This window comes from Meleagris gallopavo, chromosome Z (assembly GCF_000146605.3).
Source record: "Meleagris gallopavo isolate NT-WF06-2002-E0010 breed Aviagen turkey brand Nicholas breeding stock chromosome Z, Turkey_5.1, whole genome shotgun sequence".
Classification (NCBI taxonomy): domain Eukaryota; kingdom Metazoa; phylum Chordata; class Aves; order Galliformes; family Phasianidae; genus Meleagris; species Meleagris gallopavo.
Window position 1 is genome coordinate 34914822 of NC_015041.2, and position 6373 is coordinate 34921194.

Sequence of the window (6373 nt, forward strand, 5' to 3'; positions counted from 1 at the left end):
TCTTCTGAATTCTGGCTTCAGGAAAGATATATATACAAAACTAGAAAGTGTTTGTTCATTTGACATTTCTCTTTCCACTGCTTTCATGTTTCTTTGTTACACATTTGGATAAATAGCATGTTGATTTCATTAGGATGCAGTGCAGGAATAGAGCTTACTGTTGAAATATATAACTTTCTCTGAGCTGTTTCCTCCTTCTACAAGCTCATTAAAGGACCTTTTTGCATTACCTTGTTCTCTAAATTGTGTGCACAATTACTGTGTTCTCCCTTGAAAACTGAAATTTACTGCTAAATACTTAGTCTGGCTGAGAAGCCAAGATCAATATATTATCTGGCTGGAGGCTGAAGCATGCTATGACCTTTACAGATGAAGGACTTTGAAAGATGTACACCTTTCTTCTAGTAAAAAGGTATTAAGGAATCTTCAGAATGCTTCTGTGTGTATCTTCTTTGGATAGGATTTGCTCAATTAGTTGGTGCAAGTCTGAATAACTGATCACTTTTGAGAGAAAAATAGTTTGCATGTATCTTGATACTCCAAGTCCTGCTGGATACAGTCCAGAAGGCTGCTTCTGGACACATGGTGGTGGAAGACAACTGATGAAATGCCAGCTTGTCATTACTGGTGGCTATTTTGTAGGGCTCAAATTGCACATGAGAAGTATTTTCTCTTATTCCTTCTCTTTTTATTGAGCTGGAGACCACATTCAGCTGATCTAGTAAGTGGCATCCCTACTCACAGCAGGAGATTGGAACTAGGTGATCTTTAAGGTCAGTTCCAACTCAAGCCATTCTATGTTCTAAGACAGATTCTGCTATTCCATTATTATATGCAGATCCACTTGGTGAGATCAAGGACAGGCTCCTTGTTTGATACTGGGCTTTGTATACAGTAGCCATATATTGAGCTGCAGCATACATTGTCACTTTTATTCTCTCTTCATTCCCCTGAGATTTATTCCACTGTTTGTAAATGGACTCTGGGAAGTGACACTGCTGCATGAGAGTGAGAAAATTACAGACCTGAAGCTGATGAGCTAGGACAACTCTGTCCTTAACCTGAAATGATGGTCTGGCCCCTGAGGCTGTGCTGAACCATCTCCTTTTCTTACAGATAAGGAGAAGTAGATGGAGTTCTCAGAAACACCCCAAATCCTCTTCTGGGTGATAATTTTGTCTTTTCTTTCCCTCCTTCATCCTACTATCTCAACCATAAACTGATTTCCATCCTGATGCTGAGCTAGCTTGTGCATGACAACTAAGAGGCAAAGGTGAGACCAAGGACTGTGGTGAGAGATGCAGCTTATCTCCGAAACATATTCAGAAAAACTGCTACAGACCATATGGTCTCATTCTTCTTTAAAAGTCAAAGCTTCCTTCCATCAGACTCCTTGAAATTATTTTTCTGAAACTGGAGATGAAACTATTGAAATGAAACTATATTAATTTTCAAGGAACTTTAGACGTAAACACACAAGAGAATGTCTAGAAATAAAGAAACATGACTTCTTACTAATGTAATCATTTGGTTTATGGTAAACCCTGTTTTGTGATAAAGACTAGAAAGTGTTATGTGCACTAACAATCTTGCTCCTAGTCTGTATAAGATGGCAAAGTTAATGCTATTGAAGTGTCCAAAGCTGTTTCATTTCTAGTCTCTCTCTCTTTTTTTTTTTTAAGATAATCATTTTACTTGTACATTGTGGAGATTTTCATATTATTTACATATATTTATTAGTTTATTTACATATAGGTGGATGAATAAACATTCTTGCATTTGTGAGTGGGGCATTCAAACTTACTGAGTGCACATATCTAATAAACTACTAAAAATGAATACACACTATCTTCTTTTAAAAGAAAATTCAGTGTTTATGTGATCTCCTGTTCTTAAAAATCAGCAACATTGAAAGAGATAAAGAAATCTGTGACAAACTATATATATATGTTGTTGCAAAATGTATTCTCTTTTGTTTTCTAATTAAGGAAATGTGAGTTTTTAAAGTAAATGCTTTAAAAGTATTCAGTTGTTAAGTAAAAAAAAGTAGAAAAAGGAAAAAGTAAAGAAAAAGAAGAAAAGGAAAAAAGAAAAAGAAAAAGAAAAAGGAAAAAGGAAAAAGGAAAAAGAAAAAAGAAAAAAACTCCAATCTTTCTACACTTGGTTCCTTACTAACTGAGATTCAAAGGTTTTACTGTTGTACATAGATTTTTCACCATAATTCTTGAGACAGCATTAAATGCAGATCTATATCCTGCACTTTCAGATTCAAAAGCCTCAAAGGTACCCCTACTGTTTGTAGTAACAGTAACAGTACTGTTACTGTTCCAAGTCTGTATGAGAGCAAATTATAGCGTTTGCAAACTCTAGTGGACGCACCTAAGCCTTAAAACCCTCTAATTCTAATCCTAGAAATGTATATCCATCAGTGATGAATATAACCAAAGTCTGTATGTTTATTATGTCTGTAGGATTGACTTTTTCCTCTTTGCAAAATATGCTAGTGATTTCCTCCTAAATAGATAAATATTGAAACTTCTTACTTTGAATATTCAGGAGTAGAAGATTGAAAAGTTCAGATTACATTTGTAACAGTGAAGATCAACACACTTTTCCTGCAAGCCATAGGTGTGAATACTATACATGCAATCTGTATGTGTTCTTGTCACTTCCTTTTAGAAAACAAATCTGCTGTAATACACGCAGGTTAAGTAAAGGATGAGACATATTTTTTCCACAATGTTTCCAAAACAAATTTTATTTCCACTCATACTTTAAATATTAAGGCATATATTAATTGTATGTTTACATATAATGTAGTTATACTTTCTGGTGTGGATGGCCTGATGAGACACAGATTTTAAGCAATTCTGCAATTCTGCACTTATTCTTTTACTATCTGTGTGCATGTAAAACTTGCTTTATGTACTGCCTATTTCTCCATTACCAATAAACAAGAGGAGGGTCTTTAGATGTACATTCTTGGATATCTACCTTAGTGAATTAAATCATGACCTAAGGTCGAGAGGCCAAAATCTCTGTGATTGTGTCATTCCTTTATTTTCTCGTGTAGCTTTGCTTATGATAATGTCCTTTGCTATTATGTTGAGAGCCACATTTTTTTTTCTTTCTTTCTTTTCTTTTGAGTCCATTTCTACTCTCAAGTAATACTGTAGGAAAAATAGCAAGCATAAACCAGAACATCAAAGGAAGTCCCACCATGGCTACAGTGTACAAATAGCTGTTAATGAGTATGCCATGTTTACTGAATTGAGTAAATATAAAAGCTTTTTGTGTGCATTCCTATTTTCAGTCCCAATACAGTGCGTTAACCTCAGAATATCAAACTGAATCAAGGGTTCTGAGAAGAGCTGGCTTCAAAGCAGTTAGAATGACACTCTTCATTACACAATCTAGATTCAGGTTTCAGACAACCGTAACTGGTGCTTTCACAACCTCTCACCTAAAGTCAGATAATGTACAGCGACCCAAATAAGTGACTGAATTTCCCTGCAGGTGCTTCTGAACCTCTCAAAATGTGGATTCTGCAGAGGACCTGAAAACTGAGACTGAAATTGTTATGAAGAGACTTTACTGGATGAAATTTTCCCTTGCCAGGCACAAATAAACAGCTCTCAATAGGGTGCTCACCACACAGTGTGTCAGCACATATTATGCAGTCTGGTGCTGAGTGGATGTGTCAGCTGCCCATTAGACCACACTAAAATAGAATTGCTGGGAGCTTGAAGCATGAAGCATGATATTAGATAAAGTGATGAAATTTCACTCGATTAAAGAGCCAGGTCAAGGACAGTTACCTCAGGAAATTCCTTTTTTCCTAGAATATTCTCACAAGTTTGATAAATTTATCTTCCTTTTCCGCTTATTTTCGATTATCATTCAAATTACACGAATGGCTGCATTTACACTTGCAGGCTTCCAACATATTGGGGAGGACAGGAACCTGTAGGTTTTTATTATGTAAAAAAGGGGAAGAGGCAAAAAAGCATTGACTTTTCCACATTAAGAACTCTAGGAAACGTTAGATTGTTTAGAGCCGTTTGTGTTTTCTTCCTCTGAGGTGAGAGCAGATGGATTTTTTGTAGGCTCACTGAGTGCCAGTGCAGACAGCACCCGAGGGGACAGAAAATTACTCTCTTTATCCACAGGAAATGTATGCTGCTAGCAGAGGGATCTGCATCTGTTTTGCTTCTTGACTGGAGTGCCAAGGCCTCACCTAGTCAGATAAAAATGTGGATTTGATTTAGTGCTAGTATCAGCACCTCCAAGTGCTCCATGAGAAAAATTTAGTGTACACAACTAAAGCTGCTGCATTTTATTGCCATTTATAGTTTGGCAAAAGCTGTTGCTCCTCGTCTCCCTCAATTTAATTTCAATTAGGATACAAGTTACTCTATAACCTAAGAGGAATCTGAAAGGTTAATTATCACTGAGTACTCCACCCTTGGAGCCAATCCCAGGCCCTTACCCTGTGAAACTTTGTTGTAGTTTCTAAATAATATATCTTGCAAATTGTTTTAATACTCATTAATAAGAATGTGCAAGCTCTTCTCTTTCATTGGAGCTCCTCTTCATGCTGTTATGTCAGATGTAAAGCAGACCTTGCAGTTAACTCAAATCCAGTCATCTTTCTCACAGAAATACCCATGGCAAGAATACCCATGTACAAATCAATGTAGTTCACACTGAAAGTAATGCCTACTATTTATTTCCATGGAAACTACAACAGATACACTGAGCAAAATACCACTTTCTGAAATAGCAAATTCTGAGCAACAAAACAGTATTTTTCAATATCATCACCATTAGCCATGCACTCTCACTAGCAATGGACAAGAACCTGCATGCTGCACTTGTAACAATCTGCACCAATGGAGGTCATCACTGTTGAAATGCACCATCCACAGCCTCACTTTACTCACTGTTTAGTCTCCATAAATGTTCAGCAAGTGTTGAAGAACATAAATGGGTGCATTTTTTTTTCTGTGTAGAGAAGTTCAGTGACACACTTTTGCTTCATATGCACTTCCATGTCAGACAGCAACAAAATGTAACAGAATATTGGGGGGAAGGTTCAGCCTCTACTACCATACCACCAACATCTGCTTCTGTCATTGTAGGCCAAAATCATAAAATAGGAGGCATTACTTTCTAAATAGCCCTGAAATCACAGAAACTCACATCAAAAATCACAAGCACTACACCACTTAACTGTTTGACTTTATTGGTGCTGAATTCTTGACAAGCCAGAAATTGCTTCCTGCAAGACAGCTGCCAGGTATCCAGGCTGAAATAGATTAACTTCTAATCCTGCATTTTCTCAGATCAATAAATTAACTCGAACATATACTCTACATAAATGGAATTTTATTGGTGTGTTCACAGGGACTCAAATGATCTTCTACTGTCACTGATGAAATAAACAAACAGTATCATTTACTTTGGGTGGGGTTATTGATATAGATACAGATTAGATATAGCTGTAGATGTTCAATTACCCTTAGATTATTTCCAGCAAGTAAAGCTTTGCAAAGTTGCAGTCACCTGCTGCAGTGTGTGTCTGGGTACATGAAAAATGCCAATATCAACATAATACAGGAGTTACCATAAAATATGAGACCTTAATATAAGTCTAAGGAAAATTAGCTTTTGAATGATAAATAGCATGACATTCATTCTCTAATGGAAGTAACCTAGGATTCTCAACAGACACAGTCATTCTGCCGAAGTGCACATTTAAAAGCTCAACTTATACTGCATGTAATATTTTGTGTATAACATATTGATAATAAAAATACAAACATAAAATGGAGAAGTTACGCATAGCAAAAGTAAGGTCAGGCAACTATAGAGCAACTAATGAAATCTAAAAACTATTTCAATTTCTGCTTTTCTTGACCCCCTCATCCCCACTATGTTACAGTTTATTTTCTGTCTTTGTGAAATAAGTCTCCCAAATAAAAGATCTACATCAATTTTTGATTTTGATTATGTATTTATTTTTACCAGAGAATTCTGAATATCAGCTCAACAAAATTTCCCCTAGAAAACATGCACATGTACACAAATTCTGTATAAAGATGACGAATTTGCTTTTTTTCATCTGTATAAGTTTAAGATTAGAGTAGCATAATCCTTATAGAGATAAAAGATAATATTGTTTGAGGTGCATGGATCTTAAAAAACTTTTCACATCTTCACCAAACTAGATTCCAAAAACTTGTCTGTAACCAAATCTGGACAGAGAGGCCTTGCTGGTATTCTCACTATGTTTTGTTTTGCTCAGGGTTCCTGCAGCAAGACTTCCCTTTCGTGCTTTTGCATTACTCTTGTTTATTATTATTATTATTAT